The sequence below is a fragment of the Vipera ursinii genome, assembly GCF_947247035.1.
Source record: "Vipera ursinii genome assembly, chromosome: 1".
Classification (NCBI taxonomy): domain Eukaryota; kingdom Metazoa; phylum Chordata; class Lepidosauria; order Squamata; family Viperidae; genus Vipera; species Vipera ursinii.
The window spans coordinates 156,851,522-156,866,635 of NC_139512.1; the positions used below are offsets into that span (position 1 = coordinate 156,851,522).

Here is a 15,114-nt window from a genome sequence, read left to right on the forward strand (position 1 = left end):
AACATATCGGGAACGGTTGCTGGAATTGGGTATGTGTAGTTTAATGAAGAGAAGGGTGAGGGGTGACATGATAGCAGTGTTCCAATATCTCAGGGGCTGCCACAAAGAAGAGGGAGCCAAGCTATTCTCCAAAGCACCTGAAAGCAGGACAAGAAGCAACGGATGGAAACTAGTCAAGGAGAGAAGCAACCTAGAACTAAGGAGAAACTTCCTGACAGTTAGAACAATTAACTAGTGGAACAACCTGCCTCCAGAGGTGGTGAATGCTCCAACACTGGAGGTTTTTAAGAAGAGACTGGACAGCCACTTGCCTGAAATGGTATAAGGTTTCCTGCTTGAGCAGGGGGTTGGACTAGATGACCTCCAAGGTCCCTTCCAAATTATGATGATGATGATGATGATGATGATGATGATGATGATGATGATGATGATGATGTGATTATTAGCACTTTGAATTGTACCCAAAAATTCTATTCAGGAGTTGCAATAATAATTGCCCATGCTGCCATTTCTTTGGTTAGTTGCACCTTCTGAATGATCTTCAAAGGCAGCCCCATAGAGAAAGCAATGCAATAGTCTACACATGAGGTAACTAAGATGTAAGTGGTTGCCAAAAGGTCCAGGAATGGGTTCAAGCAGCATACAATGAATGTATGCAAAGGTTTTCCTGACCACAGGAGTACTGCAACCCCATTCAAGACTAAAGGTAGAAAATGTCTTGGACTGAGTGATCCAAATACCCATCGCTACCTGGGCTTGTTAAGGCCTAGCCTCAGTCTTTTGTCTACATCCACACACCTATACCCTTCAGGCTCTGGGACAAGGCCTTGACTTGATTCGCTTGGTCAGACAAGGTTCCACAACTGGGTGTAATCAGCATAGCGATAATAGTATGACCACAAAGTAATAATGACCTGGCCCAGCATCAGCAGCCTCATGTAGAGGTTAAACAGGAGGCAAAAGCTCTGTGCTACTGCACAAATCAAAAGCTTTGGATTCAGTCTTTCCCACCTATCAGCACTGACTCAGACTACTGAAAAAAGAGAACAGCCCCAATGCAGTGCCTTCCTCCTCTTAATTCCTGTAGGCAACCCAGAATCATTAGTAACGAAAGCTGCTAATGGATCAAGAAGAGCCAAGATGGCTGCCACAATCCTATCTTGACTTTCCAAGAACCTATCAGCCAGCACAATCAGTGCTATCTCAGTACTGTGCCCTGGTCTGAAGCCAGACTGAAAAGGGTCTACTGTTATTTATTTAAATTTGTAGTAGCCACCCAACTCTAAGAGGCTCTGGGTGGCATATAAAAAAAGAAAACAGAGCAGCAAACCCAACTGAAACATAAGACAACTGAAATGTAACACAAACAGTCCAGACTAAAAGAAACGTAACACAACGAGAAACCCTCAGGGGACCTGAAAAATGGATTAACCTGAGGTTTAAGAGCTTCCTGGAAGCCCAAGAGAAAAGGTACTATCCCTATATTGGAGAAGGATTCTGTTCTAGAGGTGGGGCTATGATAGAGAAGGCGTGCTTTCTTGGTGCCATAATTGTTAAATAGAACTTGGAGCGCACCCACTCTGATGGAATGTGCTGAGTGGCCACAAACAGGTAGTCGCTCAGACATCCAGGCCCTATGCCATACCTAGATTAATTGTCTATTAAGCTGTTTCCTCCAGGGCCCTCTGAAATCGCCACAAGACCGTCTTCTCAATATCTTTTCCTAGAAAGCCCTTTCCTAGGATGACAGGATAGCAGGGCTTAGTTATCGAGCCTTGGTGGAGCAGTGGGCTAATGCCTCCTTAAGTAACACCAGCTGCCTGCAATTAGTGCAGGTTCGCATCCCACCAGGCTCAAGGTTGACTCAGCCTTCCATCCTTCCGAGGTAGGTAAAATGAGGACCCAGATTGTTGGGGGCAATTAAGCTGACTTTGTAATAATGCCGCTTGGGGTGTGTGTGAACGCCCTAATAAGCAGGCATATACATAGAATGAAGGCTACTGCTAAGCTTGTAAGCCGCCCTGAGTCTTCGGAGAAGGGCGGGATATAAATGGAATTAAAATAAAATAAAAAATAAATAAATTTGCTACAGCTTGGGTTTTTAGGAAGTTAAAAGTTGCCTAGGAATAGCCTGGCCTTCACTGCTGTAACAATTTGTATGTGCGTTTGACTTCTAAATTAAGTTAAAAATGCACTCTACTTTAGCAATTGTTTGTTAGCCCAAATATCTGAGTAGGTGGAAAGGGCTCAAAAGGAGCATTTTGACGGTGGGCCAAACAGTGGACATGACATTAATTCCATTTGCCCTTGAGCAGGAATAGCCAGTGCTGAGATCCAATCTTAACTGGAACTCTTTTGCCGCCATGGAAGGTCCGCAAGAAGACATTTGTATATTGCTGTAATTATTATCACAGAGTGCAGAACTGAGCAGCATTTTATCTGGAAACAGATGAAGTCAGTTGAGTTCAGTAACAGGACAGGCAACATTATGAAGTATTGATTTGCTGTACTTGACTCATTTTTGCAGAGCATTCTTCCCCCCCCCTATTATTTTGACTTCATTAATTCTGCATGGTTGTTTTAGCTGACTGGGCTGAACTGCCTCCTAACTGAGGGACTCTAAAATGACACTGCTAAGAGAAGGAGGTGCAATCCTTGTTTTCAGTATCCTCTATATGCCACTTTTTTTGGCGACAATAGTTGAAAGTGATGTTTATTTTCGCCCTTTTTACAGCTTGCAGAGGGTTGGTATATGCTTTCCCAGATGAAACAAAGTTCAGTTCTTTATATCAAACTGTTTGAGGCTCAGGACATGGCCATAAGAGTGATGAACAGATGCGTCCCAAAGAGACCTTGGGGACAGATTTAGGGAGCGTGGGGGAAAAAAGTAACATCAGTTTTACTGGAAGCTGTTGACTGACACCATATGAAAATTCCTGCATCTGTAGGAGCATTCAGAAGTTAAGATGACCATGTCAAAAACAAGGCTCAGATTTTTATGCTTCCTCACCCACCTCTTATTATGGTGTTACTACAAATCAGCAATTAGGACCATTCTGTTCTATATTCTACTAGAATTAGTTGATCAACATACTACAGTATAAACTAGAATTTATCTTAACTGATTTATTAAAGCAAGCAAACACCATAGTCCATGTTTAAAAATTGCTTGGTTTAAGCCATAGTTAAGGTAACCACCACTTCTCTGGTTTAGAGAGAACAGCAAGCTGCCATTAATAATGTTTCTAAGTTTCTAAGCTTTTCCATGTGGCTGCTTCCGAGAACAGAATGGAGAAGTGTGAATGGAGCCACCTAAAGACATGTTTTTGTTATGATATAGTAAACAATTAGTATGTAATCATCAGATCATGTCTGAATACAGTTATTGGATCACAGCTAATGAGCATGGTGCTTTGCATATTATTTATTTATTTATGCCCGCAGTGGAGATTCTCATTAACTCTTCTGTGTAACTGAAGATTGGTCTACTGTTGCACTTATAACACTGATTTCATGATTATCATATTGAGATGGATTATAATGTTGCTCTAAAAAGAATCACTTATTGAGCTTTAAATTACAATTTTCTCAATTCACTAAGTTTATATAATTTCACATAGATTTAAATTCTCAGTTACTGTATATTTTGGATGTAGAAGTACAGTAAAGATGCATGTTCTTCTCTAGACCCAATTAGATTACATTCCAGATAATCACACTGAAATTCCAGAACTCCCTAGTGTTTTTTAACACCCACACACAAATTATATTTGTGTGTGTATGTATATGTATATATGTGTGTGTATTCCTTACTATATCATCATTTGTATAACAAGACAAATGACTATATATTAAGGATAATATACAGTATATATAACAATTGCTAAGCCTAGCAAAGCATGAAGAAAAACTTGTAATAATATAACTTAAATTGTGGTTGTTTAAAGGGAAATGTATATTCTTTAGATGACTTGCAATGGGGTATATAGTTAAGAACTGTAGTTAAGAACAATTAATGCATTAGGCACAACTGGGGTGGGGAAAAGTTTGCACTTTAAATAGGTCTGGACTGACCATTTTATTTATTACAGTGATCTATATACTGCCTTCTTGTCAGACTCTAAGTATCTTACAATATTAAAATAATAGAACACCATACAACAAAATATAAAATTATGGTTGTGGTTGCTGTTGTTATTCCTCAGCCATCACTCTTTTTCAGTAATATAGTTAAAAGAATATTATTATGAAGTAATCCTTTGCACCAGATAAGCATAATTTGAAGTATATGTAGATTTATTTTATTTTCAAAAAAATATTATGGTGTAATAAATATTAATTCTTCAACATTAGGGAAGATTTGGCTTAATGCTTATAATTTACAGTACTTTACAATTTGTACACATACAGGTGAAAGAGATTTTAAAAGTCAGATCCCACACCATGAACATCAGTAGGTGGACTATTTTCTTTTTGTAATTTAGATCCTTCTGTTGAACATTTGAAAATATATTCTAGAGACAGATGACACGTTAACAAAATCATTTCATGGTTGAATGTCTTCTTGGTATGATTTATCTTTATCTGAAGGCACCGGAGGTCCTTATCTGGGAGATTTATGAGCTAGCCAAAAATCTATTTTGATGAAAGAGAATGTGAGTATTTATTGAAAAGTAAATTCTTAGTCTTGATCAGAAAGGAGCTGCCTGATTCATAAAACTGATTTGGAGGGGGAGGAATATAATTAAGAAGAAAATCACTATAGCTATAACTATCCATAAGCAGAAAGCAAATGATTTGAGATGAAGCTAGTTCATAAATGAAGAAAAAAATGCTTTTTTCCAACTTGGTGCTACCTAACAACATTGCCTACTTAACCTGTTTATTGTTATATAAGCTATGGTACTATGGTTTCTCTCCAACTAACTTCCCAGAACAATATGTCATCCAGAATACAAGAATGCAAAAGATCAGAAATGATGAAATTTGTTCTACACGATCACCTGAATTTCAGCAGGATATTAATTCAAATCTTTTAGCAAGAATGATAGTGCTATACTGGTAGTATAAATACATATTCCAAAATTGTTTAGATCTTAAAAAACGAGAAAGTTCAATCCCTGATTATAATGTCACAGGGTGATAAATTGTGAGATAGATATTAATACTAATACTTCTGTGTCGGAGGGACTGAAGTGGTTCCATGGCAAAAAGATTTATCAGTGATATCACCATTGCGCAGGGGATGCCCAGCTGGGGGTTCCTTTCGTGTCCCTGTGAAGGTGCAAAGAGGTACCCATTTATTTACTAATGGTCACCTGCTTTTGAACTTCTGGGATGGCAGGAGCTGGAGCACATGACAGCTCACACATACACACACACACACATGCCCCACAGCAGCAACAGGTCTTGAACGTGAGCCTGCTGATCATCAGCTCAGTGTTCTAACCTAATGGGCACAACGCTATAGATAGATAGATAGATAGATAGATAGATAGATAGATAGATAGATAGATAGATAGATAGATAGATTCCTGAAACAATAACATCAACAGAACCACACAAGAAGCACTGCCAGATGAGCTAATTCTACTGTACTGTAAAGTTACTGTTAGATACTGGGTTCATTGCTTGATTGACGAGACGAGGCGAGTGAGTTCAGCAAGAAACATTCTTTATTTGGTTACAGGAACTGAACTGGGAAACAGGGCTGCAAATGCAGCAATTTATACCCTGGCCTCTAGGCGGAGGCCAAAAGCAACCTATTGCCGCCCTAGAGGCAGCCAATGGCGGTGCTGGAGACGAGTTGTCTGAGGAGCTGGGAGCTGTTAGCCACCTTCCCTGCTTGAGCAACCTTCCAGCAATTAACCCCACATGATATTCCTAAGCAAGACAAAGCCCAATACATTACAGTTACATTAAGAGAATCTTGAAAGTCTGAAAGTATACTTCTTGCCCTCCCCCCCATCCCCTTTACAGCTCACAAAACTAGAGTGCTTTCTTTCTGAGACTCTTGCCCCACCCACGTTCCTATTGCAGGTTCAGCTGCCTTTTATCTGACCATTCCCTCGGCTGTATCTTTTTTCCCTGTCTCCCAAAGTTGTTCCTACATACCATTCCAAGGGTTTACCTGATGGAAGAGTACAGCACTAAAGCTGCATATTTTGTTGGCTTTCAGCAAGAGTTCCAGGACCACTCTTAAGTGTGCTAAGGCTTCCCAATTGTATTGGACAGCGATGCTTGCACAAAGAAATCGCTAAGCTCTTAATGTGCTTGAGATACAAACTGTATAGGAGACAAAATGGCAGCATTGCGGATATCAGGTGGATTCACCTCAGCTTTGATACAAGAACTTCAGTGGAAGATTTATACATTGCTGGCACTCAATTTCAGTCAGATTAGCACATATATACATCATAATTATTCTTCCAAATACTGGAAATGATGTCTGTAAAAACGTTTCATAGTGTTGGTCATATGATTAAGTTACATGTTCCTATGAGGTGTTTTAGTAAGGTAAGTGTTATTACCAAAGATCTGAATGTTCCCCAGAGTTGTTGCATTTATTAACAGGATTAAACCTTATGTTTAAAAACAAGGAAATTTTAAAAGGCAATAAATAATAAATAAATAAGCTTTAAAATAAAGTATGGGTTATTTTACTAAAATAATATCTGCGTTACACTGAAAAACCTCTATAGACTGTGCAAAAGAAACAATCAGCCAGCCAAAAAGGAAACAAAAAAAACCCAAGCACCTCTCCACCAATCAGCACCGAGATCAGCATAGATTAACTCCAAGATTAACATCATGCCAACAATCAAGTAAACAAGACCCCAATCAAGAAATTGCCAAAAAAGCCAACAGTAAACAGCCTAACCGAAGAACCTTTAGGACCTCCCCCACCAACACTGACAGGGCAAGCCACTAGAACAGCAGGCACGCTGGCTGAGGAATTCAGGCAGTTGAAGTCCACAAGTCATAAAAGGGCCAAGTTTGAAGACCCCTGCACTAGAATATAAACTGAGAGCAAACCCCACTCCTTAGTAGCACTGAAGATGTTACCTAGTTTGGGTAATGAAAGGTTTGCAAGAAAACAAGCTCAGAGAGCACCAAGGACTCCTCACTGAAAAACCTTACATAATCTAACAATTGAGATGTGGATTAACAAGGCCTCTTTAATCACCGTGTTAGAAAAGATTACAGATACTAAAATAATGAAACATCAGAGTGGGGGTGGGGGGGAACAGCTTCTTTTGTTATTTTTATCTTTTATTTTATTATTCTGTTCAACAAGATATATATATATATATATATATATATATATATATATATATATATATATATATATATATATATATATATATGTATGTATGTATTCCATAAGATCTAAATCTAAAGACTATAGACAGAATCTTATCTGACTATATTATTTTTTCCTCTCATAGTCAACTCCCTAGAGATATCGGCTGCAGTTTTCCAGCATGTGTCAATCATTGCGGGGTCAAAAATGTTTTTGAACACCCACTATTTCTTTCATGATAGTATGAAATGTATGACAAATGCAGCTGACACTTAGAATCCCACCCTCTTTGCTTTCCTAATGTTTCCTGCTTCACTAATCATGGTTGACTCAGTACTCATCTACATATCATTCAGCTAATGATACCTTTCTTTATGCCTCTATATAGGACTGGTCCCTGATCATAGCCTTGTTTTCTTTTAATCTGAAGTACAGGTAATGATCTACTGTCCTGCCCAGTTTTGTATAGTCAATCCTTTATAAGTGCTCCTCCACTTTTACACTATCCTGATAGTAAATACTGTGAACACTACAATTTGCAAAGCATCTTGAACATAAAACCTGAGGCCGATGACAAGGAATCTTGAGGGATTCATTGACTGATTTTGTGTCATCAAGTTGTTTTAAGACTTCTTGGGACCAACTACAATAGATAGATATTCTCTGTGACAGTTTGTCCCTAGTCTGTTCTTTCAGATCTTCCAACAGTGCATCCTTCATCACTGTAACTGAGTCCATCCACCTTGCTGCTGATTGCTCCTCTCTTTCCTTCCTCTCTTTCCTTCCACCTTTCTCCTCCAGAGGATTAGGTCTTTCATAATGTATCCAAAGGAGGATAATTTGAGTTTGGCCATTTGTGGCTTAAGTGAGAAATCTGGGTTTCAATTTGGATTGATTTTTAGATCTCTGTGCTGATCCAACTTCGGTCCCTGTCATCTCCTGATTCAGGAGTTTTCTACAGTAATAAATAATAATAATAATAATAATAATAATAATAATAATAATAATAATAATAACAACAACAACAACAACAACATAATAATAATAATAATAATAATAACAACAATATAATAATAATAATAATAATAATAATAATAATAATAATAATAATAATAATAATAATAATAATAATATAATAGTAGTAGTAGTAGTAGTAGTAGTACGGATGCTGCCATGGCTCAGGAGAGTTGCCAATTGGAGTGGATTTTGATAAACTAGATTGACCCTTAATTTAGTCCATGATAATTTCATACTGAAATTATCAGTAGTAGCAATAACCTTGCTGTTAGATGCCTAGAAAAAAAAACATTACTTAATTGGTGCTTCCCCTATATCTACTCAAAAGACTTTTTCTCCAATCCAGCCATTTGCAAGTATTTCCTGCATTGCATTATGTGTAGCCAGATTTCAAAGTGACAAGCTCAGTAAAACTGTCTCTTTTTTTAACGTGGCACTTTTCCAAAGCAGATAAGGTAAATGCTGTCTTGTTTCTTTCTGTTGTTACCGTAACTGCTGCTTCCTAAAATGCTTAAGAAAAAGCTGAGTGGGCCCATCTTTCTTATGGCCTCCCTGAATCAAATGCAGTGAGATCTAGACTCCCAGGGAAGCACCATATGTAAAATGGACTTTGCCATTCATAGATTCAAAGTGTTTGTAGTTTTAAACAGGAGCTGAGTTATCTGCTGGAATCGATCTGTGAATCCATATGTAGTCCTTTTCCTACCTTATGTATCCTCATGATACTTCAGCCAGCCAATTCCTACATAAATTATTACTGTTCAGAAGCCATTCTATAAATAAGTACAAGCTGCTACGATACAGTAACCACAAATTTGTTTTGCTCTAGTGAAACATAGTGTGCCGACAAGGTCAGGCCCTTGCAGTATGCGTGCAGCCAAGTGGTGAAGGACACATCTAACATCCTGAGAGGTGACGTACAGGCAGCTGCTATTGCCAGCCTTAAGATAGATTGGCTCTGCATTGGCTGCTTTGTGAGATTGATGGCCCTTACCACTAGGAGGCAGAATGAAACTGTTCTGGGCCTCTTTCTCATGGGAAGTGACCTCATGGCATCACTGGGGATAGAAGGAAAGGTAGACTTAGATTTAAATAGATTTAAAAAGTAGGCTTAAAATTAGATCTGATCTTTGCTGTAATGCAGTATCTGTACAGTGGTATCCAGGAGTCCAACATTGCTCCCTGGCCCAAAAACTTTCCTGAGTCTCATAAACTTGTAGCAGCATAAGAGGAAAACATATCCATGGCTCCTCAACCCCAAATCCCAACTGTCTGATCTCATCAAAAGTCCTAAACTAGATCCATTGATTATGATAATTTTGCCTGGTGTCCTCCTTCCACCAAATTGATCTGAACGGAGCAGAATGGACTTTTCTGGCCCCAGTTGCTTATGTCTTTCTTTAAATATGGTCTTAAGCATACATTGACACATGTAGGGACAGTATTTTTTTTAGGTATGTCCCATTACTCTCCTATTCCTTCCCTTGCTCCAACATTTTCTTTGATATCAATAGATGCAGTTTTTGCAGTTTATCATTTTTATTCTACTCTTTCAGCTTCTTGAAATAAATTGCTAGGACTATAAAATTGTGAGAGGGTGGGATGGAACCTAGATGATCAGGGAAACAAATAGTTCTGTATGTTTGGGAAGCTCAGCTTATATCTCATCCTTACTATCTCATTTATATCTCATCCTTAATAATGGTTGAAATGTTATGAATGCCTTATTAGCTAAACTCAACCTAGATAGATTTCTGCTCTTCTAAACCATTTCAGGAAAAGCCTTCCAATAGAGAGGAAAAATAAAACATCATCATTAAAGAAAGTACTTTGTTGCCTTGGAAACAATGTGAGAACAGTGACATCAGCAACAATTATGTGTAATTTTTAGCTTTAGTTTATCACCAAGGTAACCAAAGCTTGAAAATGTTCCAGAATGCCTTGGGTAGAAGTGAGGAAAGCAGGAAGCATAGAGCTAAAGATGATGCTTTTATGACATTCTTTGAAGTTGATTCATTGCTTAATTACTCAGAGCAGAAACTTGGCAGCTGGCTTGTGTGAACTGGGTCTCCAAAAAAAAAAAAAACAGGGTGAATGTGATCTGGCAGTTTTTATATGTGACATTTGATCTATGACAATTCATTCAAGCAGGCATGCTTAATGAAGACACGAGGCTGAGTACAAGGTAACTCATAGTTTATTTCGTGCAGAAACTGTACTGGGGAAAAGGCTGCAACTAGCCGCAGTATATAGTCTAGCCCCTAGGTGGCAGCCATTAGGTTTGAATCAACCATTGCTGCCTGGAGATAGCCAATTGCAGCACAGGAGACTTGTAGTCTGGGTTGCTGGAGAGCCGTTAGCTGCTCCAGCAACCCACGTGGTATTCTTTAAGAGCCCAGTAGATAACACCCCTTCCCTCTTAGACCAAACCATAATAACACCAATTAGTCTCAACAATTGTCAAGACTCATTATCCAAACACACGAAAATAAAAGTGATAATAATAATAAAAGTAAAAAAACAATGTAGGTTACAATGTTATTAAACGTCTCAATGAATAGGCTTCAAAAATGGCACTATTAGTTACATCATAGCACTAGTTTCTGTAGTGTAGTGGCAACAGGAATTACAACAATATATAGCTCTTTATTTTACAACATAATCTGCAAGATATGAAGGAGGCTTGTGTGCCCTAGAGGAATGTCTTAGAGTTCCCATCACTTTGTGGTCTACCAGCTTACCCAGTGGGCTGGGTAGACTTGTGTCCCTTTGTGCTCCTGAGTCAAGAGGATTCAATGCACTCTGGCTGGCCTCTCCAGGTTGGCCGACCCCAGAGTCAGACTGTTCCGCAGAGTAGGCACAGCGGTTGCTGAAGTTTGGTTGGCTTGCTCCTTCAGGGGACCCATGTTGCACTCCAGGGCTCCCCAGTTCTTCCTCCGGTTCTGCCTCAGTTAAGAAGGAAAAGTCCTGATAGTCCATGTGAGGACTGGCTTGGCCGCAAGTTTGAGGACATTGGGAGGGACTTATGACACAGTCCTCACTTAGTGGCTGTTCTGGAAACTGTTTCCTGAGCTGATCAATATGTTGTCTGACAACTCACTCTCCCTCCAACCCCACTTCATAAGATAGGGGTCCGGATGCCTTGGTAATTTGACCAGGAACCCACAGATTCCCATAACCATAGTTCCTGGCCCAAACCCAATCGCCCATGTGCAGCCCCCTCGGGGGTTTTGGTCGAGAGGCTTCTGCTGCCACTCTATCTGGATGCAACTTGTCCAGTTTAGTGATCTTTTTTTTTATTGAAAAGTTTTAACATACAATTTTTCTTTAAAACCCCCCTCCCCCTCCCTTCTCCCCCCCTACCTCTCCCCCCTCCCCCCCTCCCCCCCGACTTCCCAGAGCTAAATACAAGGTATATATATAAAAAGCAATCATAAACAATCATATACTAACAACTATAAACTCTAAAATCCATCACTCTCTAGCTTATATAGGATAAAACAAGCCTTAGTAATATTAAATATATATAAAAAAAACTAAAATAAAAAAAAAGAAAAAAAAGAAAGAAGACTTATTCAAATGCTACATAAAACTTCTTAACCCTATACTTGTTCTGGATAAACTCAATCCATTTTCTCCATTCCATAATATAGCGTTCTTGCGAGTGATCTTTCAAATAGGCCGAAATCTTCGCCATCTCTGCCAGGTCGGAGACCTTTAAAGTCCACTCTTCTATGGTCGGCAGTTCCTCTTTCTTCCAATACTGACCTATCAAAAGTTTTGCTGCCGTAATTAAATTTAACATCAACTTAGTGTCCACAACCGTAGCATCCGTAATTATTCCCAACAAGAAGAGTTGCAGACAAAACTTTATCCTTTGCTTAAAAATCTTCTGCATATTCCACCAAATTTTTATCCAAAAAACCTTGATCTTTTTACAAGTCCACCATACATGAAAATATGTTGCATCTTCATCTCCACATCTCCAGCATTTTGGCTGATAATTCGGATACATACTTGCAAGCTTTTTAGGATCTAAATGCCATCTGTAAAACATTTTGTAGAAATTCTCTCTTAGATTTTGAGCTTGTGTAAATTTTACGTTCCTCACCCAAATCTTTTCCCACGTGTCCATTGTGATAACTTCCTGGATGTTTTGGGCCCATTTTATCATACAATCCTTAACAAGCTCTGTTTCTGAGTCAATCTCTATCAATGCAAGATATATCCGATTGATATGTGCTGGACCCTGATTTCTAATTTGCTTTATCAAATTTTCATCAGTCATTGTAAAACCATTTTTCTGGTCTTCTTTCCACCTGGCCCGTAACTGAGTATATTGAAACCAGTTTTGAACAACCTTCTCTTCTCGCAAGAGGCTATATGATTTCAAACACCAGACATTTCTTTCCAAACTTAGGATCTCCTTGTATGTAGTCACATCATGTTTGAAACCAGCATGTATATTTTCTATTGCATGTTTTGGAATTGCCCACAGTGGTATCTTGCAATCTAACTTATGTCTATACTTCTTCCAAACTCTCAGCAATGCCTGTCTTAAAATATGCACTCTAAACACATTGTCTACCTTCTTGTCATACAACAAATATGCATGCCAGCCAAACAACAAATCATGGCCCTCAAGATTTAATAATCTCTCTTGTGTCAAATTAATCCAATCACTTATTCCTACTAATGCAGCAGCTTCATAATATAGTTTAAAATTGGGCATTTTAAGGCCACCTCTCTCACGAGTATCCTGCATAATCTTAAGTTTAACTCGTGGCTTTTTCCCTGCCCACACAAATTTATTGATACCTCGCTGCCATTCCTCCAAATTAGAATCTTTCTTAAGAATAGGTATCATTTGAAATAAAAATAAAAATTTAGGCAGGACATTCATTTTCACTGCTGCAATCCGTCCCAACAAAGACAATTGCAATTTTTCCCAACTCTCCAATTCTTTTTGAATTTTCCCCCATAGTTTTTCATAATTATTTTTATATAACTTTGTATTAGAGGGCGACAAAAGCACCCCCAAATAACAACCAGATCATCTGCGAATGCTCTCAATCTGTAATCCTGATCTCTAATTTGTATCCCCTTATTTTTTTCCGAATTCCGTATTTTAACCAATAATATCTCTAATGTTAACACAAATAACAAGGGCGATAACGGACACCCTTGCCTTGTGCCCTTCTCAATATTACATGCCTCTGTCAGGTTATTATTAACTATAATTCGGGCAGTTTGTTTTTGATATAATGCCCTAATCGGTTGCAAAATTTTTTCCCCAAAATCCATTTTGTCTAAAACTTTCAACAAAAATTGCCAATTCAATTGATCAAAAGCTTTTTCAGCATCTAAAAAAATTAGCGCCGCAGAGATCTGGTTGTTCCTTTCCAAAAACTCTAACACGTCAACTATATGCCTCACATTATTTTTCATTTGCCTACCACTAATAAACCCCGTTTGGTCCCCATGAATCACCTGTTGCAGAACCCTCATCAGTCTATTAGCCAAAACCTTAGCAAATATCTTGTAATCTGTATTTAAAAGCGATATCGGTCTGTAATTTTTAACTTGAGTAGCATCTTGGTCTTCCTTCGGAATCAAGGAAATAAAAGCTGTTCTCCAAGACGGTGGCACCTTTCCCCCCCTCTGGATTGTCTGGAACAGTTCCTTTAACAGTTTTATCATCTCTAATTGCAAATTTTTGTAATAGGCCGCAGTCAAACCATCCGTACCTGGTGCTTTATCCACCTTCAGTTCCTTAATTGCTGTAACAATTTCTTCTTCTGTAATCAATTGATTAATCCCCTCTTTTTGTACTTGCGTAAGAACCGGGATGCTAGCATTCTCCAAATATATATCAATGTCTTTTTCATTAATTTTCTCCTTAGCATATAATTTAGAATAAAAATCCACAAATGCGTCCTTGATAAGGTCCTGTTGAAACACAACCCTTCCTTTATGCTCAATCTTATCAATATTAGAAGCCCTTTGTTTTTTCCTCAATCTATAAGCTAACCATCTACCTGGTTTATTAGCGTTGCAAAAAGTATTATGCCTGGCAAACCGCAGATTGGTTGCCACTTGGTCAGCCATTAATTTATCAAATTGTCCTCTTAACAATTTAATAGCCTCCTTAATCTTCACATCCTCTGAGTTCAAAATCAAAGCCTTTTCTTTTTCCTTTATTTCATTCTCCAGTTCTTTCCGTCTAGCTTCCACAGCACGTCTATGTTTATTATTCATTGTTTTTACTATTGTTTTTTATTGTTCAATCTGTATACCTTCCTTCCTCTGTACACTGCCCCGAGTCCCTCGGGAGAAGGGCGGTTTATAAAAATAAATAAATAAATAAATAAATAAATATCAACACCCCTCTCATATAGGCCTTGCTAGCATCCCAAACCATATCCATAGAGGTACCCTTGTTCATATTAATTTCAAAAAAATCCTTCATCCGCTGTTTGCATTCTTCCACATTTCTCTGATTTCTAAACAAGTTCTCATTTACGCGCCACGAGCGCCTGTCCCTTTTTTCCTTATCAATCTCTAACCAAACTGGACTATGATCAGAGATAGTTCTTGCGCAAATCTTCACCTTTTTAGTCCTCAAAAAAAATCATTAGTCAACAAAATAAAATCAATCCTCGAAAAAGATTGATGTCTATCAGAATAAAAAGTGTAATCCTTTTCCTGCAGATGTCTCTCACGCCAAATATCTCGCAGTTCCAAGTCATCCTTCATTTCAAAAAAAGATTTAGGCAGTCTAGCATGACTTGAAA

At 38.4% G+C, this 15,114-nt stretch overlaps 1 protein-coding gene across 1 annotated transcript in view; it reads left to right on the forward strand.

The window, feature by feature from the left end:
* Window positions 1-15,114, forward strand: part of MYO3B (myosin IIIB) — a gene marked incomplete at both ends in the record, with an annotated part of 400,700 nt that overhangs the window by 167,741 nt on the left and 217,845 nt on the right. The gene's annotated exons all lie outside the window — the stretch shown is intronic.